At 36.6% G+C, this 27,763-nt stretch overlaps 1 protein-coding gene across 12 annotated transcripts in view; it reads right to left on the bottom strand.

Moving 5' to 3' along the window:
• CDKAL1 (CDK5 regulatory subunit associated protein 1 like 1) overlaps positions 1-27,763 on the bottom strand; it is a 610,652-nt gene that overhangs the window by 227,700 nt on the left and 355,189 nt on the right. The gene's annotated exons all lie outside the window — the stretch shown is intronic.

Here is a 27,763-nt window from a genome sequence, read left to right as displayed (position 1 = left end):
TTGGCTCCTATTGTTTTTTATTTTATTGTGGTAAAATATACATAACATAAAATTTCCCATTTTGACTATTTTTGAGTGTACAATTCAGTGACATTAAGTACATTCACACTGTTGTGCAACCACCACCACCCTCCATCTCCAGAACTTTTTCATCACCCCAAACTGAAACTGTGTTCATTAAACAATGACTCCCTATGCCTCCCACCCCCTAGCTGTTGGTAACCATTATCTTATTTTCTGTCTCTATTAATGTGACTATTCTAGGTACCTCATATAAGTGAAATCATATGAAGTGGTTCAGAACAAGCCTCCCCAACTGTGCCACTGTAGCATGTGGATTACTTTGAGCTGAAGTCAATTAAGACCCAACAGACTCAAGAAAAACTTTCACCTCTCGCTTAACTACTGTGGGGACCTGGATTTGGCCACCCCAAGATATGTCTCTTTGGCATGATGATTATTTGTGACTTGTTACTTTGCAGACAGGAAAGCAACTGAAAAGCAGAATTTACTTACCCTTTGTAAGAGACATTTACATTGTGAAGGAAATCTCCATCAGTAAAAGATATCTCCCTCTGGACCAGGAAGAAGGGGAGATGACCTTGTCTCTAGAAACTCTTAAGCAATGGGGAAGGCAAGGACTTAAATTTGCATTTTATTGTGCTTGTCTGGTAACCTCCTGTAACTGACTTCCCTCCCCCTCCCAATGTTGGCATTTCTTTAAGGATTAAGCATCTTTCCTTAGGCTAGGAACCGATTGCTGCGCTCACCTGTGACCACCCAGCTGGAGACAACAGACCTGCCTCCTGCTATGCCTTCCAAGATAGCAGACCCACTACCTGCTGTGTCCATCAAGCACTGTGCCCACAGGGCAATCTTGTGACTATTGTGGGAGGGACATTTCAATCATATGTGAAACATCCTGTTTGGGGGTATAAAATCTCTCTGTGCACCCCACTTCTTCAGTGTCCTTTCTTCCTTCGGGAAGAAAGGCCCCGGGCCATGGTCCTCATAAAGCTTTGTTTAATTTTCTCTTGCTATTCTGTCTCATGTGAATTTAATTCATTCTCGGGCCAGACGAACCCACATTAGGTAGAGGAAAAGTCTTCCTCCCCTACACTACTTAAAAGAATTTAGACAGGGGGCCTGGCTCAGAGAGAGTGAGCTATTACCAGAGATAATTTTTATCTGAATGACTTATCTGTATGGCACAGTAAACATCTAATTACTAAACATCTGCCCTTCTTAGTGTCCTGTGAATTATCCCACTCCCCTTTGATGCCACAGACCCCTATCTCATTCCTTAGTTCAAGATGGCATACAAGCCTCAACTGCCCAACTTGCCCTTGGGTCTCATATTTTTATGGGGCTCCAGTATGTATGTAATTAAATTTGTTTTTCTCCTGTTAATGTGTCTCATGTCAATTTGATTATTAGACCAGCCAAAGGACCTAGAAGGACAGAAGAAAAATCTTTTCGCCCCTATTCATACAAGATTTGTTCTTTTGCATCTGTCTTATTTCACTTAGTGTAATGTTTTCAAGGTTCATCCTTGTTGTAGTGATATCAGGTTTTTTTCAATATCTCTTTTTCCAAGTAGTTGGAGTTCTACTCTCAATGTCAGAGCACACTGTACAGACTTCTATTAGCATTTATTTCCCTGTCAATGCTTTTATCCCAAGGGTATATCTTGTTTATCTCTATCTCCACATTTCCTTGCTCAATGCCTGGTCCTTAAATACTTCTTAAGTTATAGTTGAATAAATGAATGATTGAATGACCCAATCAATTAATCAACATGGTTATTTTGGAGTAAGTCCTACAAAGACTTCTAGCCAAAGGTCAAAACAGCTATGCCTGTGTTCTAGGACAACCCATTTCTGGAGTCACTTTCAACACTCTCAAATCATATAAGTCAAGATAAAATAAGATGAGCATCATATTTCATCCATTACTTCATTAATGACATTGTAACAGCTACTAAGTGAATTACTAGCACCTACATTTACTCTTAGCAATCTAAAAATAAATTATCATTAATAGCATCAGAAAGTGAATGAGGGAGCATAAGAAGAGAACATTTCCAATCCTTATGTCCCAAATGGAAAGGATTAGGTATTTTGAACAGATTCTAATTTACATTTGATCTATAACTTAATTAGAACAGGAAATTCACTTCTAAACGGCAGAGTTAACGTTTTCAATATTTATGTTAAAATAAGTTGAGACAAAATGTCCGTTCTAATTAGCTTTCACAGAAATGTTAAATGGCCTTCAATGCTCCTTTACCATTACCACTTCATCTTAGCGTCAGAGTGAATAAACAGACTTTGCATTACAAAGATAAAAATATACGTCTTAATACTAATGTCAAAATGCTAAGAGTTGTAATTTTACATACATTTATTTTCAACTGATATTATTAGTGTTTGGTTTTATTTTTAAATTATTATCCTGTTCTGCTAAGGCCAAGACATCAAAAGGGAGTTCTTGTATCCTGATTGTGGTGATGGTTACATGAATCTATACAAACATTAAAATTCATAAAACTGAACACACATGAAAAAGTCAATTTTACTGTATTAATTTTAAAATAAAATAAAGAGGAAGACTAACTGTAAACTCTGTTGTGACTCAAACACTATATAATATAAACAGGTATATGTTAAAACACTAATGTGTAATATACATATAATTGCCTTTTCTTCCATTTAGGAAAAAAAAGACTGAGTCTACTAAACACTAAAAGAACAAATCATAGCTGATCAATTTAATGGGGAAAATGCAGCCCAGTTAGATTGAGCATTCAGCTCAGACAATTCTATTGGCTTCTCTTAAACATGATATAAATAATTAAAGAATCCAATGGAAAGGCAGATGTTAAAGATTTATTTTAAAATATTTAACTCCCATTTATTTATGGTCTGATTACCCAAAATGAGGCTAACGTTAGATACCTTTTGTTTCATGTGTTAGGCGGTATACAGTAGGAAGAATGTTCTAGTGATTTAACTGCTCTAGGTAGAGTTGTTTAGTATGTAAAACGATGTGGCTAAGCAAGTATTTACTAAACAACAAACTATGTTTCTGGGACTGGGGGTACAAAGAAGACAATAACCTCCTCTAAACTGTGTAAACACGTAAACACATAACTGCCTCCTTTGATGATGGAGCACTGACTTATGTCAGGCACTCTGCTGAGCAGTTTATGTTGATCTCATCTGACCTCTCACTCTATGATGTAGGTATTTTTATTATTTCTGTGGTAGGCTGCACAACTATTTGCCAAATATTCTGGTTTCCCTCCCTCTGGGAGTGTTATAATCTCTTCCTAGTTAAACTCAGGAGTAGCTGTGTGACTTGCAATGGCCAATGAAACGTGGGCAGAAATGACAGGCACTATTTCTGGGCAGAAGCTTTAAAGCCAGTGGTTCTCTTTCCATTGCTTTGTGTCTTCTTTGATTTCTTTCAATGTTTTACAGTTTTCGGTGCACAGGTCTTTCACCTCTTTGGTTAAATTTATTCCTAGGTATTTTATTCTTTTTGTTGCGATTGTAAAATGAGACTATATTCTTATTTTTTCTTTGTGCTATTTTGTTGTTAGCGTATAGAAACACAGCTGATTTTTATATGTTTATTTTATATCCTATAACTTTACTGTATTCATTTATAATTTCTAATAGTCTTTTTATGGATTCTTTAGTGTTTTCTATATATAAAATCATGTCATATGCAAATCATGAGTTTTACTTCTTCCTTTCCCATTTGGATCCCTTTTTTTTCTTTTTCTTGCCTGATTGCTCTGTCTAGGACTTCCAATACTATGTTAAACAAGAGTGGCCAAAGTGGCATCCTTGTCCGGGTCTTGTTCTTAAAGTCAGAGCTTTTGGTTTTTCACCATTGAGTATGATATTAGCTGTTGGTCTGTCATATATGGCCTTATTATGTTGAGGTACTTTCCTCCTATACTCATTTTATTCAGTTATTATCATAAATGGATGCTGTATATTGTTAAATGCTTTCTCTGCATCTACTGAGGTAATCATGTGATTTTTATCCCTCGTTTTGTTAATGTGGTATATTACGTTGACTGATTTGTGGATGTTGAACCATCCCTGCATCCCTGGGATAAATCCCACTTGATCATGGTGTATGATCTTTTTAATGTATTGTTGTATTCGATTTGCTAATGTCGTGTTGAGGATTTTTGCATTGATATTCATCAGTGGTATTGGCTTGTAACTTTCTTTTTTTGTGTTGTCCTTGTCTAGTTTTGGTATCAGGGTAATGCCAGCCTTGTAGAATGAGTTAGGAAGCTTCTCTTCCTCTTCAACTTTTTAGAAGAGTTTGAGAAGGAGAGGTAGTAAGTCTTATTTGATTGTTTGGTAGAATTCACCAGGGGAGCCCTCTGGTCCTGGACTTCTGTTTTTTAAGAAAAGCCAGTGGTTCTTTATGTCTCTGTTTCTCCCTCTTCTACAGTCTAAGTTGTGAAGTGGAGACACCTTGAACAGAGCTTTGGTGAATCCATAATGGATATGTAGCATTGGCAAAAACTACATTTTTGTTGTCATTGAAATTTTTGAGATTGTGAGGGCCTTGAACTGGCCACCCCAAGATATGTCTCTTTGGCATGATGATTATTTGAGGCTGGTTACTTTGCAGACAGGAAAGCAACTGAAAAGTAGAATTTACTTACCCTTTGGAAGAGACATTTACATTGTAAAGGAAATCTCCATCTGTAAAGATACCTCCCTTTCTGTACCAGGAAGAAGAAAGAGGATGACCTTATCTCTAGAAACTCTTAATCAATGCCAAAGGCAAGGACTTAAATCTGCATTTGTTTACTGTGCTTGTCTGGTAACCTCCTGTAACTGACTCCCCCCACCCCCAACATCCTCCTTTGTCTTTAGCTGGATAATGGTATTTAAGGTGGGGGCTTCAGCCATTTTGGCAAGTTGCTCAGCTTGCCTGAGCCTCTCCCATGTATACATGTTATAAAGCTTTGTTTAATTTTCTCTTGCTATTCTGTCTCATGTGAATTTAATTTGTTCTCCGGCCAGATGAACCCAGAGAGGGTAGAGGAAATGTCTTCCTCCCCTACAAGATCATTTGTTATACAGCATAACCTAATGCATCCTACTGGCACACTGTCATTTTATGGATGAAGAAAACTAACATTTGGAGATGTTCAAAATAAATGTATGTCCACAAGGAAGAGTACTAAGTGGAATAACTGGATTTGGAACCTAAGCCTGTCAGACTGCAAAGTCCTTTTTCTTAACCAATTTTCAATAAACACTGGAATAGAAGTATGTATCAATTACAAAGATAGAACATGAGAGGAAGAAATAAACCGTTATATTGGCAACAGAAGCTTTCACTCAAAATGGAGATCAATTTTGAATGATAAACAAAAGTTTTCCAGGCAAACTCCAACAGGTAACACATAACATGTCCCAGTGCCTTGAGATTCAAGGCTGTATATTTTGTAAAATAATTCAGTGACCTGTCAAATATGTTCTGCTTTTTTTAGTCTAAAAATATCAATTATATTTAAAAGTACACTTGGGAAAATAAAAAGTACACTAGGGGGCCACTTAATGATTCTCTACCTATTCACACTTTTCTGAAATCTAATAATTATAACATTCTTTGTTGAAATCATTTAAAGACAGAATTGTGTTCATTTGAGGGGGTGGGCTCACAGATTTTATGAGGCTGAACCTGTTACGTACTTTTAGAAAAAAGATGCATAAAGTAATTAGTGCACATAAAATAATGAGAACATATTGTTCTTTTAAAAATGAACATTTTTTCTATTATAAAAGTAACACAAATTCACTTTTGAGATTTTGGAAAACAGAAAAATAGAATGAGAAAAACTGATCATGGTTAAAATAGCTATTGTTAAAAGAAAAATTCATTACTCTTGCTATTATCTTGAAACAATTAAATTACAAAATTATATCTGTTACTATCTAGTTGGTTTAGAAAAAGTGAAATGATTTTCAAAGGGCAAAATATTAAGCTAATAATATTTCTTGACAGCGCAGCATTTGGTGTGAGCTCAATTTCTTCACAACTTAGCAGGGTCCAAATCACCCAGACACTTATGCTCAAAGGGCTCATAATGCTTCCACATTAGCAGAACAGGGGAGAGAAATCTGAATATGAAAACACAAATAAAGAAGAATCAGAGATAAGAATCAGCAAAACATCGTAGAATCATTCCTGAAGAAGACATTACCTTTAGAGCAATGTAGTCCCTGGAGCTATGATGACACAGTGGAAACAGTAGACAGACAGGAAAGAAATTTCTTTGTTGAAAAAGAACATAAAAAAGGAGAATGAAAGTAAAAGAAGGAAAGAGGGAAGGGCAATTTTTTTCCCACTCACAAATTGATTGTAATATAAAGGAATTCTTAGATGTCCATTAAGACTTTTAGTCTTAAAAACAGGAACCATAAGCAGTCATTTAACTGTAATGATTATTAGAAGAATGGAGAAAGCTCATAATACTATTAGTAGTACAGTAGTAGCAGTAGCAATAATAATAATAAAAATAATGATAGGAGTTAACATCCTTATGTGCTAGACACTGTGCTGATCACACTCATTATCTCATTTAAATTTCTGAACAAACCTAGGATGTAGTAGTTTTACTCAGTCTAATACTCAGAGAAATTAATCACCTTGCCCAAGGCACAATGGTGGAGCTGGAATGTAAACACAGTCATCCCAACACTTGAAGGGTAGCAGAATATGCCACCCCCAAATATACCTATTAGGCATATGGGTTATTTTGAGCTAAAGGCCATTGAGAACCAGCAGACCCAGCAAAAGCTGTAAAAACAGGGCCCTCCTTTTCCTTTTGTAAAGGAAATTTCTACCTATAAAGGAAATTTCCATCTGTAAATTTAGGGGGAAAAAAGACATTAAGATGGAAATTCTTATTAGGAAGAAGAGGGCTTTTAACAAGTCTTATCAAGGGTAAAGGCAAGACTTAAATCTGCATGACAAACGTTACTTAACAATTCTTGTTCACCATACTTTCTCTGGTCATCTTCTCAGAACTTGTCTCCCCTGCTTTGAAGCCCCAAATCCCTTTTCCTTTGTTGTAGCGTAAGACGGTACACAAACCCAAGTGCTAAATATCCCTCTGGGTTACTCATTGCTGGGTGCTTCCATGTGTATATGTGCGATGCACATATTAATAAACTTCTGTTTTTCTCTTGTTAATTTGTCTTTGGCCAGTCTAACGTACAGAACCCCACCTGGAGAATCTAAGGTGGGTAGAGGAAAAGATCTTTTCCTCCCCTACACACTACTCCATCAAGTGTGTCTCACAAGAGCATCCCTTCTGTGGATGGATCTGTGATCTTACCTAAACCTAAAACCATTCTTGAGGAATAACACAAACTAATTCACACGAAGATGTTAACAATAAATAATTTCTGGAACCAGGGTTGAAAAGAAGCAGTGGAGAGTAGTCTCTCCAAAACAAGACATTAAAAAAATGTATCAGACAACTTAAATTTTGTAGTATGCAAGATCTCCTAATGTGGAATTTATTAGAAATGTGTGGATTTTTTTCAAATGTCTCCAAATGCATGAATTAAATGTGTCTCATTACATTGCTTGAAATTAGATGATAGATGAACAGGACTTTTGCAGTCTTTTGCTACTGAACAATATAGATTTTGAATAGAAACTGATAAGCAGGTATATATATTTCCACCTTGTTCCACTTTAATTGTTTTCACTTGGTAAAACTGGTTTCACTTTTCAGTTCTTTAATTGGAAGTGAAATTAAAGCATTTCCAGTTACTGCACAGTAGCTAGCTTGTCTAAGAACACCTTGTCAGAATATTTTCTGAGATTCTAACCTGCTGGTTTTTTAAGCACTGTGGCTCTGAAGTGCCAAGATCAGAAAGCTCATTTAGCATGTAAAGAAAGATCCAGAAAAACTTCCATTTGGTGAGCCAAACTTACTTTTTAAGAAGATTTGAGCTATTTTTCTAGTGTTTTGTTATTTTTTAATCAAATGGAAGTTAAAATTTGATGCAATTAAAGTAGATTTCTTCAGTTGAAGAGGAAAATGTAGAGTTTTATTTTCCTCCCTGCTGTCAAAGTCTGTGGCCTCTACAAATATAAAAATCTGAGGCACCTTTCTTGCAAGGTTCTGCCTAATGACAACAGAAGCAATCATTTGATGTATAAGTACTTTCACATCTTAAATTTTGCCATTTTTATAAGATTAAAGTATTTTTTTAAAAAGATGGTAGAGCAGGCTTTGAACTTCATCTTTCCAATGATCAAATGCGTTATAAATATATACCAATACATTATGTATACCTGCCTTCAGAACTGGATAAACATGGTTCTAAAAAAAATGATTACGGATATATAACGTACCATACTACACGTTAAGAATTTCCTTCTGCCTTAGGTGGAAAAATGACTTTCAAATCAAGTACTCTGTCTTTTTTAATATTCAAAGTTAGCGAGAGATTGGGAATATAGAAGACAGCTAGGAAAAGAAAGAACTATGTCAAAGATGAATCTAACAAAATTAGTAATAAGCTGAAGTGAACCAGGATAGAGGGTGCTGGTAATCATCAACTGTTTTCTATGTGATGTTTCGATCATTTCTTTTGTCCTATCCTCACAGGACTCTAAATAATCACTCCATAGAATTACTCAATGAGCACAGTTCAAACGGGATATTTAGAAAGAACTGGGAATTATTTTGAAAGGAGTGTACAGTTCAAACGGGATATTTAGAAAGAACTGGGAATTATTTTGAAAGGAGTGTCCCTGAAAAAACGGTGTCAAGAAGTGGGAGAACACATTCCAGATGAAGAAATTTATCTCAAGTACAGAGGTTGCCCTGAGTAATATTAACATCTGACATGTCTTCAGCTGAGTGAAATGAAGAAAGGAAAATCCAACCTCTTGGGGGTTTAACATATTAAAACTAAAAACATATGAGATATTTGCAATCTGGGTGTTTTATTTTCTCCTTAATAGACTACTGAATGACTTTCTACAATCACTGATTATATACAAGTAGTTTAAAAATGAACTCAGTATGGATGAATGGATAAAGAAGATGTGGCATATATATATTTATATATACACACTCACACACAGTGGAATACTATTCAGCCATTAAAAAAGAAGGAAAGCCCACTGTGTGCAACAACCTGGATGAACCTTGAGGTTATTATGCTGACATAAGTCAGACAGAGAAAGATAAATACTGTATGATATCACTTATATGTGGACTAAAAAAACAAAACAAAAAACAAGCTCATAGATACAGAAAACGTATCAATGGTTCCCAGAGGCGGGAGTTGGGGGTAGGTGAAACAGGTGAAAGGAGTCAAAAAGTACAAACTTCCGTTATAACATAACTAAGTCCTGGGGAAGTAACGTATAGCATGGTGACTAGAGTTAACAATACTGCATTGTACATTTGAAAGTTGCTAACAGAGTAGATCTTAAAAGTTCTCATCACAAGAAAAAAAATTTCTATGTGTGGTGAGGGATGTTAACTAGACTTCTTGTGGTGAACATTTTGCAATGTATACAAATACTGAATCTATCTTGTACACCTGAAACTTTATAATGCTATGTCAATTATATCTCAATTAAAAAAAAATGAACTCAGTATTTCCTTGCCAAAGCATTAGAACCTCTTCCTGCTCAGTTACAGAGGTTCAAAATCTGAATTTCTCACCCTCATCCACTATACTCTATCAGTTGCTATGTGTTTTTTATACTACTCAAGCCCCAGAAGTCTCTGATATTTTGCCACATCTACCTCCTGGACATAACTTTGCATGGTCCAGGTCACGCACTTCTTTCTTACAAACCATAGTGTAAGTGTGAATCTTCAAATGGGCATAGGGTACTTCTGGAAGGAAGCAAACCAGCAGGTAAGGATCATCTGAAAATGAATCCATTTCTAGGTCTTCAAATTCCATTTGTACTCTTTCCTGAAACTGACTTGTCTGTGGTGAAGGCTTCCTGCTGGGGCTCCTTTCACACCTTCAGGTCACCAAACAATGGATTTGTGAAACTGCCTTTTCAAAGCAACCTAAAGAATTCCCATGTGTGCCACCCTCACCATCCATTACATTAGAGACTGCTTTTATAATAATTTTTTACATTTATGCTTAATACACTGTTTTGATGAATTGCCTCTAGTAAAAATTTAATCACAATTCAACAAAAAACGTGTTGTTTAAATAAATACTTAAGGGGCTGGCCCAGTGGCGCAGCAATTAAGTTTGCATGTTCTGCTTCGGCAGCCCAGGGTTCGCTGGTTCGGATCCCAGGGGCAGACCTACGCACCGCTTGGTAAGCCATGCTGTGGCAGGCACCCCACATATAAAGTAGAGGAAGATAGGGACACATGTTAGCTCAGGGCCAGTCTTCCTCAACAAAAAGATGAGGGTTGGAGGCAGATGTTAGCTCAGGGCTAATCTTGCTCAAACAAAACAAAACAAAAACTTCAGAGCCTCATGGTCACAATAATGTTTTTATGTTTAATTTATACACATATTTTGTTATAGAAAAGGGCTGTAGAATGATCAATAGAAGACTTTCAAGCTTTAAAATATATTAGATAGAATTCCATAGAGGAAGTAGAAAGAAAATTCAAATTCCAGGAAAAAAAGAGGATGCTGTAAATTTCCTTATTTTTTATATTTTATTGAATACAAGGGCCATCCAAGTTGTCAAAAGTGACAGGATTGCCTTCTTTTTTATGGTTAAATAATATTTCATTGTACATATAGAAATACCACATTTTCTTCATCCATTCATTGGTCAATGGACATGTTACTTTTTATATGGGAGAATTTTTAAGGAACAGATAACTAAAAATAATTTGTCATTATTTGAAAATATGAAAGACTAATTATGAGTATTACTCAATTATAGGAGTCCAAAATTAAAACCCTTTTTAAGATAAACAAGATGCATGGAGGTCAAATAACAAGGCAAATCAGTTGAAGAGCAGAGAATACTGCTCACACACTATGTTAGTGCCCCGACCTATCTTAATTCTCTTGTCAAAAACAGGAGATTTTCTAAACAAATAAAAACTCTAAATGCCTAAAAAAAAAAACAAAAAAATTCACTTTCACTAATCATTTTACTATTGATGTCTCTAAAACAACAATCAACAATAAAGTGATGATTAAATTCATTTTATTTTTTTACTGAACAACATAGAGAAATTCCCACAGTTCACTCCAAAAAGAATATACTCTATTTCATCACTCAGTAATAAAACTATTAACTTACAGCCCAAAGAGAATATGAAAACCTGGTAGCCAAATACAGCTCAACTTGATAGTTATCTGTAAGTCTAACCTAACATCTGTTTCTTTATTATCTTTTCCCAAAGTATTTTGCATTACTAGATATAATTATATATTCTGCAGTAAGAAAAAGTACAGTATAAGGCCTCCTTTAGTCCCATCTGTATGTAATAAAGGAATCAAATTTTGAAATGGAAGACTGTGAAAGGAAACTTCTACCTTTAATCATAACAGAAACAAAAACAGCTGATTGCCCTTTTTCCTGCACTGTGGCACCTACTAATAACGGTAAGAAAAACACTAGCCACATGTGCAACTCTGAATCAGCGTGGGATCTGAAGAGCCACAGACTGGCTGAATCTGTTTCAAGCTGACTTTACAAAACCAAGTCCAAAGCTGAACCTTTGCAACATTGTATGTGAAATGTCCTTTAGGATTCTGATTACGTAGTAGCTAGTAGCCACATATGTGATGTATTACAAAACCAAAGTAGGTGCCAGTAAAGTTTTTAGTGTTTTATTTGTTAAGAATATATAATTTAGGTTTAGTAAATCCCATATTGTCTCAGTAGTCTAAAATTTGAGATTCACTTCCACGACTTTGAGTCTGTAACTACTTATTTTCTCTTTCTTAAGTTAGTGGAAATTAATTTGTTACGTAAGGAAATGAAATTATTAACTAACTTTAAGTGACTTATTAAAAAAGCATAGAATAAGGAAACCAAAAAGAACCTAAGAGATCATATGGACCAAACTTCTCTCCTACCACTACTACTTCCAGATGAAGACGTGAAGATTTAAAGAGGTTATGTGATTTGCCTAAGGTAACACAATTAAAATAGTGCTAGAATTAGGGTTAGAACCCAGGTCTTCAGATTTTCAGAAGAGTGTTCTCTTAAATATAACTCTTAAGAGTTGTATTTTATGATAGGTTTTATAATAAAACCTCTTTATTATAGATTTAACTACATTATACCAAAATGCCTTCTAACAGAATATGTGGCTCAATTATTCACTCTGCCATCATATAAATATATCTAACATAAATAAAACCTCCATAATTCTGAATTTTTCATTCTCTTGAAGGGGTATTACATCAACTACCCATTGAAAAAAACCAACTCACAACTAAACCCAAACACTTCCCCTTTTGGGGAAATATTATACTGGGTCATCTGCTGAAGGGTCCTTACTACTTCCTATACAAAAGTCTATTTAAGAGAACTGTGGCAACTTGTAGACATGGCTGGCAATTATAGTAAAGCCAAACATATGACTACCCTGTGACCCAGCAATTCCACTCCTAGGTATACCCAAAGAAATGAATGCCTATGTCTACCAAAAGACAATTATAATAATGTTCATACAAGCTTTATCCACAATAACTGAAATCTGGAAATCATCCTAATGTTCAACAGGAGAATGGGTGAACAAACTGTGATATATTGACACAATGGAACACTTCAGAACAACAGAAAGAAACAAATTCCCAATACACAGAACCACATGGATGACTCTCACAGATATTCTGTTGAGCAAAAGACAAGACAGTAGCATTACAGCAGAAACTCACACCTCTATCTCTGCTCACAGTCACTAGTTACCTATGAGCCACTCCTCCCCCTACAACTTTTGGAAAGTCTCACACTTCCCCCATGAGTCCTGCTTCACTCCCTCACTAGATTGCTTTCTCCTTCCTTATGAGGATACTAGACTTCAGCTTGCTCTGTCAGTCATGAGATTTCTAATGAGAAAATACTTAAAAAGTTGAAAACACCTGATCTAAAAGATACTTTCATACAGGAAAATATACGACAAGATCTGAAATATACTTTCAGATCTGATCATTGTTTTAAGGTAAAAATCCAAAATTCCCATATAACAACAACAATAACAGCTAATAACTACTGAGTACCTTTTCTGTATCAGGTACTGTTCTAAGCATTCTACATATAATAATTCATTGGTATAACAATGTTACTCTATTACAGGCTAAAACACTCTTAAATTTATACAGCATCCCATAAAGCACTGTTGATAGATTATTTAATATTCTTTGTACAGGGTAACTGCTGTTATGCTCCAGCTGATATCTGAAAACATCAACACCCAGAGAAATGTGAAAATTTGCCCAGTGCCCCACAGAAATCAGCAGCACATCGAAGACTACATCAGAGAATGGCCATGATATCAACTAGCAACACTCAGTTCTGTTTTCATGGACTCTCGTCGAGTTTTAAAATCAAGAATGCTTGCTTAAGACATGAGAACAGAGACCCATAAGATACACCACATTGAGGTCCAAGAATTAACTCTTCAATAACCCATGTTCCAAGCAAAAAATGCACTTGAAACTGAGGAAATGAATAGAGGTGAAGGTGGGCCAGGCTGGTGGTAAAGGCAAGAGGGACAGAAGTAGATTATTATTTATTGTGCTTTCTTTTGAAAACTGCATTCCAGAAATGGTAAGGACTTTCAGAAGGAAAGACAGAAAAAACAACTGATAGGCTTCCATTGATAAAACTGAGGGTACACAAAAGAACAGTAGCTGGTGCCCTGGGAGACTTATAAGGATCCACTAAGAGCATAGGGAGTGTCCCAAGCCTGGGGAGATTGGGAGCAAATGCCAGATGGGTGTGTCTGCGGCCACATGGAGCCAGTGACCAAAATGATCCCCAATCCCTCTGCACTCATGAGTGGGGAAGTGGAAGAGTCTGTCTGCAGAAAAATCATTCCTTGAATGACAGAGAGATCTTTGTGATACAGTTTTCTGCAAATTTCATTTCTGCACTGTATTATTTGCAATACAAAAAGCACATACAAGAGAGGAGGGCCATGCTATCCTAAAGAAACCCATTTTTCTCAGGGTTTGGGGGGAGGATGCAAGTCAAGTAACTGATTCTGCATGTTCACTAAAGAAACAGAAAGCCCTGTGTCCCAAGCCTATTGGACACAGGGTTGTATAAATATGATACGACTGCTAAAGCAAGTGTTGAGATGATTATTTCACACCAAATACTAGATGATGAAATGGCAAAACAATTCTTTAAAATGCTATCTTGTTTTCTTTTAAGTTCTAGGTCAAATCAAATAAAATGAGTTTGAAAAGATTTCAGAAGGCTCAAAATTAGAGATGAAATAGAAAATTAAAAATCTATCTCATTCAGTTCAATCCCTTCAAAGTGTTGTTCCCTTTTCAGAGAGACTGAGATGTGAATGGAATGATCAAGATTCCACTAATTTGTCAGATTAATGACAAACTGATTGCGATGCAGGTCTTCCACTTCTGTGAAGATTTCAATACAGCCAGGACCCATTCAGTTAGAATAATAATAAATAAAAACATCATAAAGATATTTTAGCAAAAACGTTGGAAATAAAACTGAGGAACTTTAAAATCTGTGTTTACTTCCATGACAGTAAAACAAATTTCTGCAGATTTCAAAATGGCTCTTTAATTCCTAGAATTAAATATCCTCAAATATTTTCCAGTGCTTTACTGCAAATTCTGGAGTTTCCAGCTATTAATTACAAGTTTGATATCTTTTCAGTTTAGTAAAGGAGCATCAACAGCAAACATCTTTCTGATTAACAAATGCCTAATCAGAAGACTGAAGATGATGGAGCGTGGCACAATGAAGGGGACATCATATATCACGAAAACAAAGTATATTTATGAATCGAGACCAACGGCAGTTTCAACAACATAGAAGACGGTGATTGTGGAACTTGAATTACCTATGAGAACAGAAATAATGAAATAATATTTGCTATGGTTCTTAACAAAAGAATAAAAAAGACGGCTGGCCCCGTGGCTGAGTGGTTAAGTTCGTGTACTCCACTGCAGTGGCCCAGGGTTTCACTGGTGTGGATCCTGGGTGTGAACATGGCACCGCTCATTGGGCCATGTTGAGGCGGCGTCCCACATGCCACAACTAGAAGGCCCCACAACTAAGATGTGGGGGGATCTTCCCTCCCACAATCCCCACAATAAGATGTATTGGGGGGATTTGGGGAGACAAAGCAGAAAAAAAAAAGATTGGCAACAGTTGTTAGCCCAGGTGCCAATCTTTAAAAAAAAGAATAAAAAAAAAAAGAGGGAAGCAACCAATTATTATAGGCAGGATTCAGTGTATGTATGCCACATTGTTTTCTATGTGGTGCTGAGAGCTACAAGTATCTGAGGTACACATTTTAGTCTGTAAATCTTTGTGATTTCTGTAAGGGTGATGTTCGTTACAGGCCACTGAAAGACTCAATTAATAGTGATCTTTTGCTGTCAATAACCTACTAATGTCATGAGCTCCTCCTCAAGAGGTTTACAAGGGCAGATGGTACCATAAGTGATTGATAGCACCTTTGACATGGAACACAAAAATTAAGCAAGAAAACTGACTCAACCCCACACACTAATGGTCTAACAGATATAGAAGTGCCCCATTTCATGGCATGAATAATATTTACTGACATCAGCAGGAATAAAGGAGTAAAAACTTCTGAAAATCCTCTCCTCCATAAAAGCAATGAGGATACTGAAAAAATGGTCAGAATCAACGTGTTCAGAATTCTGGAAATTAACTAAAGGCTTGCAGTGATCTGGGGAGCATTGATTCAAGAAAAACGAATCTTGATAAGAACAGCAAGTATGCAACATTATAAATCTGCTCTTTTCTCACCTCCCATTCCCCAGCTCTACGGTAGCCTTGAAAACCAAGTGCCTTCAATCATGGTGAAAACCAGCAGCCTGGCAGCCACTGGAGGTGGAAAAAGAGGGTTGGAGCTCCTTCAAAGCCTCATTCCCAGAAAATTATCACTATTTGACCTGTCTGGTAGGTTCCCTGAAAGACACCACTCACAAGGCTTGCTTATTTAACCTGATCTGGCACTCACCCAGTGAGAATAGCCTTTTTCCTAGCAGTATTTGTCAAAAATAATTAGCTCAACTGTTTGACATCATGGCTGCCCAAGGCTGTGAAGAACAGGGCCAACAATAAGCAAACCATGAAGCTTAAAAGGAAAAGCTAGGGAATATAATGTTTAGAAGGGGCTTTCAAAAACACCAACATATTCCGGGGAATGTAGAAGGCCATGTGCAGGCATAGGGCTGTGTGCATGTCCAGTCTGTGCTCTGTAAAGACCTGAGAAAGTCCTCAGCTCTCATCTCTGGCTAAACGTGAGGTTTTACACAAGTAGGAAGTGAATGCAAGGATGGAGTTGTAAGCAATCTGACTGAGCATTGAAGGCATGCTCCAATATGCACATGGGGCTCCTCTGCAAAGAGTGAGAGACTCAATGGTTCCAGGAACTTAAGGAAATCTCTATCAAATCATTAGCTGACCACTACGCCAACTGCGTAGGGACTTCACTGGCCACACATAACAAAGAGTACAGACTTTACAGAATTAATTGAGAAAAGTCACTAAATAAACAACAACAGCAAACCCTGGGGAGGGAGGAGTATTTGACTTCCAGAACTGCTACTTTATATTTAAATGTATACTGAGGCCGGCCCGGTGGCACAGCAGTTAAGTTCACATGTTCCGCTTTGGCAGCCTGGGTTTTGCTGGTTTGGATCCAAGGTGCGGACATGGCACCGCTTGGCAAGCCATGCTGTGGTAAGCATCCCACATATAAAGTAGAGGAAGATGGGCACGGATGTTAGCTCAGGGCCAGTCTTCCTCAGCAAAAAGAGGAGGATTGGCAGCAGACGTTAGCTCAGGGCTAATCTTCCTCAAAAAACAAAAACAAAATGTATGCTTAAATGTCTAGTTTTCAAAAAAACCAAAAATTATAAAACATGCACAACACACAGATAAAAATATGGCTCACACACAGGAAAAAAAAGCAGTCAACAGAAACTGTCCCAGAAAAAGCCCAGATATTGAACTTACTAGACAAAGACTTTAAACCAACACTTTAAATATGTTCCAAGAAGTAAAGACAACCATGTTTAAAGAACTAAAGGAAAGTATGAGAATGATATCTCACCAAATAAAGAATATCAATAATGAGATAGAAATGGTAAAAAAAAACCCAAAACAAATTCTTGGGGACGGCCCCGTGGCTGAGTGGTTAAGTTCGTGCACTCTGCTTCAGTGGCCCAGGGTTGCACCGGTTTGAATCCTGGGTGTAGACCTGGCACCGCTCATCAAGCCATGCTGAGGTGGCATCCCACATGCTACAACTAGAAGGACTCCCAACTAAAAATACACAATTATGTACTGGGGGTCTTTGGGAGAAAAAGGAAAAATAAAATCTTAGAAAAATAACAAACAGAAATTCTGGCATGAAAAGCACTAGAATTGAAATAAACAATGCACTAGGGGGGCTCAGCAGGAGATCTGAGCAGACTGAAGAAAGAATTAGCAAACTTGAATACAGGTCAACTGAGATTACTTGGTTTGAGGAACAGAAAGATAAAAGCATGAATAAAAATTAACAGAGCCTCAGAAATCTGCGGGACAGCATCAGGCCTATCAACACACACATCATGTGAATTCTAGAAGGAGAGGAAAGAAAAAGTCAGAAAGAATATTTGAAGAAACAAAGAAAACTCCCAAATTTGAAGATTAATCCAGACATCCTAGAAGCTCTACAAACTGTAAACAGGATAAACTCAAAGAGCTCTATAAGTAGATACCTCACAATCAAACTTTTGAAAGACGAAGAGAGAATCTTGATAGCAGCAAGAAAAGCAACTTACCATGTATAAGAAATCCTCAATAAGATTAACAGTTGATTTCTCATCAGAAATCAGATGCCAGAAAGCAGGGGGATGACATACTCCAAGTGCTGAAGAAAAGACTATTAACCAAGAATTTTATATCTAGAGAAGCCATCCTTCAAAAATGAAGAAAAAATTAGGATATTCTCAGATTAAAAAAACTAAGAGAACGTGTTGTTAGCAGAGCTGTTAGAAATACTAAACAGTGTCTTCCAGGTTGACGTGAAAGGATACTAGACAATAACTTCAATCCACATGAAGAAATAAACAACACCAGCAAAGGTAACTATAAATGACAGTATAAACGTGGTTTCTGTTTGTAACTCTTGTCTTTATCTTATCTAATTTAAAAGACAACTGCATAAAGCACTACAAATTATAAATGCTGATGGGTATACACTGTACAAAGATATAATTTGTATGACAAAAAACAGCATAAAGAAGGGGAGAGGGAATTGGGCTATACATAGGAGTAAAGTATTTGTATACTACTGTAAAGTTGGTATTAATCCAAACTCGATTGTTATAAATTAAGATATTACTTGTAATCCCTAAGGCAACCACTAAGAATATAACTAAAAATATACATATAATAAAAGAAACAACAAGGGAATTAAAACAGCATACTAGAGAATATCTGTTTACCACAAAAGAGGGCTGTGTGGGTTGAATTGTGTCTCACAAAACGATATATTGAAGGCCTAAGCCCTGGTACCTGCAAATATGATCTTAGTCGGAAACAGTCTTTACAGAGGTAACCGAGTTAAATGAGGTCATGGTGAATCAAGGTGAGCCCTGATCCACTGACTGGTGTCCTTGTATGAAGAGGAAATTTGGACGCAGAGACAGAGAGAGAGAGGAACACCATGTGAAGACTGAAGCAGAGAGTGTGGTTATGCGTCTACCAGCCAAGCAATGCCAAGACTGCCAGTAACCACTAGAAGCTAGGAGAGAGGCCTGGAACAGACTATCCCTCAGAAAGGAACGAACCCCGCCAACATTTTGATTTTGGACCTTTGGCCTCCAAACCCGTGAGAGAATAAATTTCTGTTATTTTAAGCCACCTGACCTGTGGCACTTTGTTACAGCAACCTTAGGAAACTAACACAAAGGCAGGAATAGAGGAATAGAGGAACAAAAAATAACAAGGATCTGTTGAATGGGAAAAACGAAGGCTGAAAATACAGTAGCAAATTAATTAAAAGATTAATGTCTAAAATTTCAACTGATCAGAATGTAGGCTGATATTCCATTGACATTGCATAATAAAAGCTGATATAAAGCTTTCTTTTTATATACATTTTAACATGTGACTAGGAAGGTTACATCTTTAGAGACAGACTTAGCCACAATATTTTCTGTAATCAAACGTTCTTTTATATGAGGCAAACTTTCCAGTGCTTTTTAAAAACAGACAAAAATACATGGTATAAAAAAGAAAGAGAAGAGATTCCCCCCTAAACTAATGAACAATTGGAGAACTTTCAACATTAACCAATTTGATTCTCTCTGGCCCACGTGCAGCATCCTCTGATACTAAAAATGATTTATTACTCATAGACCATTCACTGCCATTATAATCTATTTGCTAGTTCTGCTAAAACACATGGAAATAAAAGGGTTTTTAATAATAATAAACCCTTACATTTCCAATTTTGGAAACAATCACTATTTACTGTTAAATGCCATTAAAGAATTTTGAACTTAAATTTTGAAAGCTTAACATTTTCATGTGGATTATTTTTGTGGTAGGTAAAGGAAGATGTGGGAAAAAGAACAGATGCATACTGTACCTAAAAACAAAAAGCAATTTAGTAGATTAGAAATGAATAGAAGCAAAATAAGGAAGTGCACTTTGCTTTCTGAAAAATACGCACAATGTCCCTCAACTATTCTATGAACCATTAACTTCGTTACTAACCTTTCTGTTCTACACCATGAATCACCTGAAAATTCCATTACCCACCTGATATAAAATATGAGGATTTCATTTTACTAAGTGCTGAATTAGCAAGTGCCTACGGCAGGCTTTCATAGGCTATCAGAGCAAAGAAATCGATACAGAAATGATCTTAGAACCAAAAGTATAAACGAAAGTACGCTGATTGCCTTATGTGTTAGCTGTTCTCCATGCTTATGAAGGAAAGTCAAAGGCAGCTTTTCTCAATGGTTTGAGCATAACTGACTTCCTAAATTAATGAGGAAGATAAAGCCCACAGATGGTGTATTGTGGAGTTTGAACTATACTAATTTTGACAGGTGACATGGAAGCCTTCTCAGCTACTCCTGTGAAATTAAGGATTCAGGGGAATGGCAATGTGAAATGCCTTTTAAGATGCAAATTAAACTATATCCATATCTAATGCCCTCTTTTAAAAACTGAAATATATACTAGAATGCTAAAAGATAAAATAGGAATCTTTGTATGCCACAATTGAAATAGGTAAAGTGCCAGGCTGCTCAAGGATTCTAGAATTTTATATAAATATACTTTATATATACTTTTTTTTGTTAGAGGATATATATACACAGAGAGACACAGTTCCAGATATTTGGCTATGACATCAGCTTCTTTATAAAGCATTTGCTGAGGCCTTTTCACTCATCATCTTAACACACGTTTTATCCCTATGTTCTTTTCCTCCCAGGAAAATGATCATCTCTTTTGGGAATGAATATCCATATGCCACTGCATTTCAGGAGCAATATGCAATAAGTTAGGCCAATGACAAGAGAAAAAACTGATGAGATTAGTGGTTGAGAAGTTTGGATAGTTTTTACCACAAAGTGGACTACAGCATTTTATGGTAACCAAAAACGATTTGACCACTTATATTCCCCACACTGAGTCTAGACTCCCACGCACGCTATCCGGTAATTTAGAAACTGGAGAGCAGCAGTGAAGCCCACAGGGTAGGCCTCTGTATAAATTACTGATGGCAATATAAATAGAATTTTTAAAAAGGCATTTTCCATTGTGCTCCCCATGAAGACAGAGGTACTCAATATTTTCTACATGAGAAACATTCAACCACAAAATAGTTCATTTTTCCATGAAAACATACCTGGGATGATAAGCATAAAATAAAGTTCCTAATGAAACCATTTGAGCCAGTGGCTGTGAGGGCAGGAACAAAGAGTAATCTGTTCTGAGATCGAGTCTATTTATGAGTTCATTTCTTTTTTGGGTCCTAATGTAATCATGAGCCTTAATCATCCAGACTGAATATTACAAACTGAGGCTCAGTAGTAGGAAGCAATAAGCTATGTAAATTTTTCTGAGTGGGTGCTTAGTTCAAGAAAAGCTTAGGCTTCTTGGGCCTGGCTGGAGTCGGGAGCTAAAGCCTGGGAAAGGGAACAAGTGAGGATCACAGGAATGAATGGGCTGAGACAGAAGTATGGGCAGAGATGCAGGTGTTTTAGTAGAAGGGCCTGCCTGAAGCTTTGATGATGCTCAGATCTAGATCCACTGGGGAAGCTGCAGAGTTGGAATGTGGGCTGGAGCCTGCAATCACGCTTATATGGAACAGTATTTCAATTTCCCTTTATATCAGAAGCGGGCAAGTCATTCGGCAAACACCATCTTCCCCTCTAGAGGGGCCGCTCCCAGCTCTCAGAATTAGGCTCCTGGTAAAGCCTGATAGACCTTTTACTATGGATATAAATCTTTTTATTATTTGATGAGGGTTTTCTCTCCCCAAATTTTCAGACAGGCACAAAACTTTGGTTGCCAGTTTCAGGAGTTTCACTGACTGCTTGAAATCTACTCATGAATGCCAGGTTAAGAATGAAGTAAAGTGCTGATGATCATAATTGGCAAGAAACTGGGTGGGAACAGTCAGATCAAACCACACAGTGACATGTCTGAAAAGCTATATGTGGATGATGGAAATAAAGGATTTTTCCTTTCCATTTTCTTGCTCAAAATAAATCATCTACCATGTCCTTCTATTCATCAAAAGGGGGGAAACTTTTGTATATAACAGCACAAAATCTATTTGCATACTTTTCTGTTTTTCTGGAAAGTATAAGCCCCAAGGATAAAAAAATTTTAAAGACCCCATGTGAACTGCTTAGTTCAGTTTGGAAATTTTGTATTCCTTTGACAAAACAAGCACAGCAGGTACTAAATTTGCTATTATTTTGAAACTATAAGGCATTTTTAAAAAGTCTGCCAAGCCAAGCATACTATTAATATTCATAAATTACCATGCAAAACTCCTTTACAGATATCTACTGTCTTTTACCAGATAGATTAATTTTGTTAAATATACAATTAGGTTAGTAGATAAGGTCATTTAACTAGAAGTAAACATACAAAAATCAAGGGTAGTGGGAAACTCATTTATTGTAGTGATTACAAGATTTCCCAACCAGAAACAGATAAAGCATTTAAAATATCACTATTTACAACTAACCGTACATAATACAACATATATAATATATATAACATAAATACACTAAACGTAAATCTTGTTAAAAAGTATACATATTAATTCAAGCTAAATAAAATATACTATAATATCAATGTGAATATTAGTGTCAATATTTTTCGGCAATATTTTACAGAATAATATAAATTTAAAAATAAATAATTTGCTTTATTCATAATTTAAAGGTAGGAAAATCCTTAATACTATGCATTTGCCCTCCAGTTCAATCAACTTGCCCTCCCTGGACCAGGCTGTAAGTAATACACTAAAATTCGGATACAATTTTAAGGCATACAGGACTCTTAAAGGGAGATTACAGCTATTTTAAATGATTCATAACACAGGGAGAGCCAGAATAGCTTAAATAAAATCCACAGATACTTCCCCTATCTCTTACTGGTCAATACCTTTAATATCTTTTCCCTACCAGCCAACCCATAAAACTAAAAACAAGACAAATTGCCTGATTTTAATTTCTCCTCCTTGACCATTCATTCACTGCTGACTTCTCTGATTGGGATTATAAAAAAGCTAAGCAGCAGGAAGAAGAAAGAAGTTAAGAGCCTAGACAATCTACAAATTCAGTAATCATACAATGAGCCCATTTGCTCTAGGCAGTCCTAAAGATACTACCTATCACGATGATATTTTAGCAGGGCAAATAAACAAAACACATCCTTTATATGGATTTTCCCCCATCATCCAGTGCATCTTCAAAGACGTGTGACTCGTAAGAGAGAAAGACATATGACAACCATCCACAAACTCTTCTAAAACTAGATGCTCAGCACAGACATGAAGATAGTGCAACATATATGAGACATGAAGTCAAGGAACAGCTAAACTTAGAGCTCTCACATCATTCTATACGCATTTATTAAGTGTGTGTTATCACAGGCACTGAACTGCAAAGATGAATAAGACAGCCTCTCCCTAAAGATAACAGTTTTGTTAGATTTACATGCAAATAAGTAATCATGGTGCACCATGAGTGTTGACAGAGATTCTGAACAGAGTCTGACAAAGCATGGAAGGAATCTACAAAGTATCTGGGAAGGCTTTGTGGAAGATGTGGTACAATAAAAAGCAGATTAGAGTCAGACAAGATTAGAACCAGTTTAATGGCTAACTAGCTTTGTGATTTGGCCAATTATTTAACCCTTTTAAGACTTGCCTTCTCAATCAATAAAACGAGGATAATGACATCTATATAGCCTAGCTTGAGGTAAGAAGGAAAAGAGATAATGTGTGTAAAGCAATCAGCATGGTTTCTTGAAAATAAGTGCCTGATAAATTCTACTGATATTATGACGATGATGATGATGATGATGATGATGATGATGATGACGATGCAATCTTGAAAAAAAGTTACCAGTGATTTCTGGCGCCCGCTTAGCAGTAGCTCTTGTATCAGTGTCACTGGCCTCATTAAGCCTTGTTGGGTTCATGTGTATTATGTTCAGTCTGAATTAATACCTTAGCTGTAGGCTACCTACAATTAAGAAGGGAAAACTAAGCAATGTAAGTTTCAGAGGTGATCAAATTCACAAGCTGCTCCACTTTCTATAAGGTCAGAGTTCATCAAAAAGGAATATGTTAGGGTTAATACCTTAGCGAGATTAATAGGAAAGCAAACACACAAGGAACGTCTGTTACGTGTCTCTATGGGGGCAATATATTAGTGAACACATGAAGTAGCAGATATTAGTACATCTGATTACTCATTATGACGAACTGTCATCACATGGCAAGTATCGAATAGGAAAAAATTAAAGTAAAAATTTCAGGAGTATGAAATGATAAAAAAAGATACAGGCTATATAGAAGGCAACCTAAGGGTACCAAAGGAACCAGAGAATGGGGATATAATGGAAGAAGCATCTTAAGAACCTGTATGTCATGCTAAAGAGCTTACCGTTATCCTATGGGTAATGGAGAGGCATTGCAGACTTTAAGATGAGGTAAAATGTTTTTTAATCTATTGTTTTTATCTCATATCCAAATTTAGAAAGTATTGCATGAGCTCATAATTATGTTTCTTCAATGTCAGGATGTTTTTCATATATATATATTTGAAATATCCCTTTGTCAGCTATATCAACATTTAAAATGAATCACATACTGTTTTTCTAAGGCAGGTGATAAAAAGAGGGTTTGTAGATATTCCAAACAGACACTGGACTAATTGCCTGCCTGTTAGGGATTAAGAATCCTTCCTCCCCTCCTTCTATTCACCACACATTTATTTAATATCTACTACATAAAGTGCCACACATAACACCAGATTCTTGATAAAACCTGAAAAGTGCAGCCTATGTTAAGTATAATATGCATTTTCTATTCCTGTAGGGATCTAATAAAATGTATTATCAGGAGATCTATTTTTCCACACCATACTTTTAAGTAATGATAGAAACTTTGGTATTTTCCTTTAAATGATTTCCCCTTTAAACTGTTCAGTTAAAAAAATAAAGCTGGTAAGATGGTTTTTAAAAAAAATCTCAAGAGTCAGGTGAATGTGAAGTGGACAGAAGAAGAGGAAGGAAAACAGCCCAGGGAACTGCTCTATAATTAAAGTCTGTAGTGTGAAGCATCTTCCAGAGACACAAGAAGGCTGGATCCTATTGCACAGTTCTTAAGGGATCCTCACCGTGAGGGTATTAAAGCATCAGAGTAGTTATGTGAAGAGTGGGTTCTTTCTATCTCTATACCTTAAAAAATCACCACCTGTCATTCACTGGTGTTATTTTTTTTCTGTTTTCATCTTTTCTCCCGCTTTTATTTTCCTCTTCTTGGTGAACTCTCTTAAGCACTCTTTTAGATAAGTCAAGTAATTTCTGTGGAGTGGTTTCAGTGGAGTGAGAGGAAAATGGGGAAATACAGTGTGTCAGTGAGCAGCGGCTGAGGCTCATCAGGTTTGGGCTCCCTTCCCTAACGTCCTTTTTTTCACCCTGGGAAGCCAGTGAAGCCTCTGCAGCTTGGTTACTTTTCCTGTTACAGAAGGATATGTTTGTGAAACACTGCAAGCTCTGGGCTCCCCCACCCAGAGGAGGCTAAGAAGACCCACCAAGGTGTGAAGGTCTTGTCAAAGGAACAAAGAAAGAATCTAAAAGCTCTTACTTCCAGATACTGTGAGTCTTTTATTCCTGCACACCTTCGCCTGTTTGTTTCATTTTGTTCTGTTTCCTTTGGATTGCTTTCTCCTTTGCTGTGGCACAACAGGACTAGATTACTCCCTGCTTAGGAGGTGCACAGGAATGGGTGGCTTTCTGTGGGACAAACTCTCACTCTTGAAGTTCATTTACTTGGGCATCTTCTGTTGCCTCTTATGGTGAGAATGTTAAGACTTCAAAGTTCAAGACTACAGAGTGAGCTCTACAATTTATTTTACAAAGAAGGCTCTTCCTTTGTTCACCCTTTTATTCACTCACTTATTAAGTCACTACTGGGCGGAGCAGATCCAGAGGTAGATACGACAAAGTCCTTGCCTCATGAAGATGACAATGTAGAGGGAAGGCCAACGTTATAGATATCTTACAGCAAGAATTTAAAAAAAGGTGACGTCATGACAATCAGAACTTAACACTCTAACCGCAGTCTATGAATTAAACATCTGGGGTTTTTCCAGGTAAAGTGTAAGGCTATATTTAGCATATTCTGCTCATTTTTACAAGCTTTCCTGGAGTATCTATGCGGAGGTTAACAACTCTAGCTCTACTTTAGGTGCTGAACATTAGGATTTTCTATAAATGTGGCATTAATTTCTGCAATCTTGCAGTTAATTCAAGTGCTGAATTTATTCCAAGAGATATTTAGCTAGTCATTTCAGAGCCAATACGTGATTTTCTTCCCCCTTGGGTTTACTCCAGGTCTGAACTTCTCTGACTTTAGCTACCACGGTTCCCTTGATCCTTGATGAGATTTTTGTTTTTTCAATCCAAAGAAACTGGCATGTTATCTACTATACATTGGTAAGGCTGATTTCCCTTCCTACCCACCACGCATCTAGTGTATCTCTGGTCTTCATGATGTATGCCTCGCATTTACTGCAAATATAGCAAGATGGCTACAGCTCTTAGCACATTGAGTTTTACACAGAATCACTTGCTTTTTCAAGTGTTGAGTCAAAAAGCTAAGCAGAAATTGACATGCCTGTGACTTATTTTTACATAGCAAATCATAATTGTCGCACACTGTCCAAAGTACCAAAGTTAACATATAAATCATAAACCTTTACTAAAAAGATCTGGTTAGGAAAATGTGAATAACAAAATTGAAATTGCTAAATTTCTTCATCACATATTTATAATTAACGATCAGATTGCTATCAGCTCTGTTTTCAGAATTTCTAAAATATATTGTTGATATTTGGGAGGCTTTTCAGCAACAACCTCTACAAGTATAGGCCTCAAATCAAATCAACAGAAACAATCTTTTAAATTTTTGAATATTAATTTCTATACGCATTAAATTTCAGCAACTATACTTGTTTTTAGGTTTTTGGGATGTTATTTTTCTGGACAAACTAACTGCAAAGAACATACAATTAAAAATGTAAGTGACATGCTTCTATACTTTGCACATGATGTTCCAACAGCACTTATTAGATTTCCTGTCCATAACTATGGGCCTAATATAATTATTTTATTTCTCAAATAAGAGTCATGGATCCTAGTATGTGCTTTTTCATTTAACTGGCTGCTCCCGTATCCCTATTCCTTGCTCACATTTATTGTGGCATTTGTCATCAGGTGCCACAGTTACTTGTACACAGCTATTTTTCTAGTTTAATAATAAGCTACTTGAGGATAAGCATCCTGGTCCATGGAAGGTATAAAAATGAAACCAGGGATCTCACATTACCACACCTCCTTCTTTTTCCACAGTGATCACAAAAGAACCAAGTAGAAGAATACCAAGCTCTGTGTCTTTTTGATTCTACTTCACCTCTAACTATCCCCAAAGGGATGAAATTTAAATTCATCCTCAAACTTAACAGCACAGCACCCTTACCGATAGGGCTAAGAGTAGGTCAGATAACGTGATGTTCACTATTGGTTACAAAATTAATGCAACGTATTAGCAGTCCTGAATGGGACAAGGGTTCAAATGGAGGAAGTGAGGCAAATTTATGCAATGGAAAATTGAAGGGCTGAAAGAAGAAACAAAGAACTGTGACAAGATGCCAAGTACTGAAAAATCTAGGCAACAGTAATTAACGGTGGGGAAGCGAAAACAACGTGCAGAGTGACAAAGGAGGGGATGCGAAATTAT

Source organism: Equus przewalskii, chromosome 19, assembly GCF_037783145.1.
Source record: "Equus przewalskii isolate Varuska chromosome 19, EquPr2, whole genome shotgun sequence".
Taxonomy (NCBI): Eukaryota; Metazoa; Chordata; class Mammalia; order Perissodactyla; family Equidae; genus Equus; species Equus przewalskii.
The sequence above is the reverse complement of the archived record's forward strand: the minus strand, read 5'-3'. Positions and strand labels throughout refer to the sequence as shown.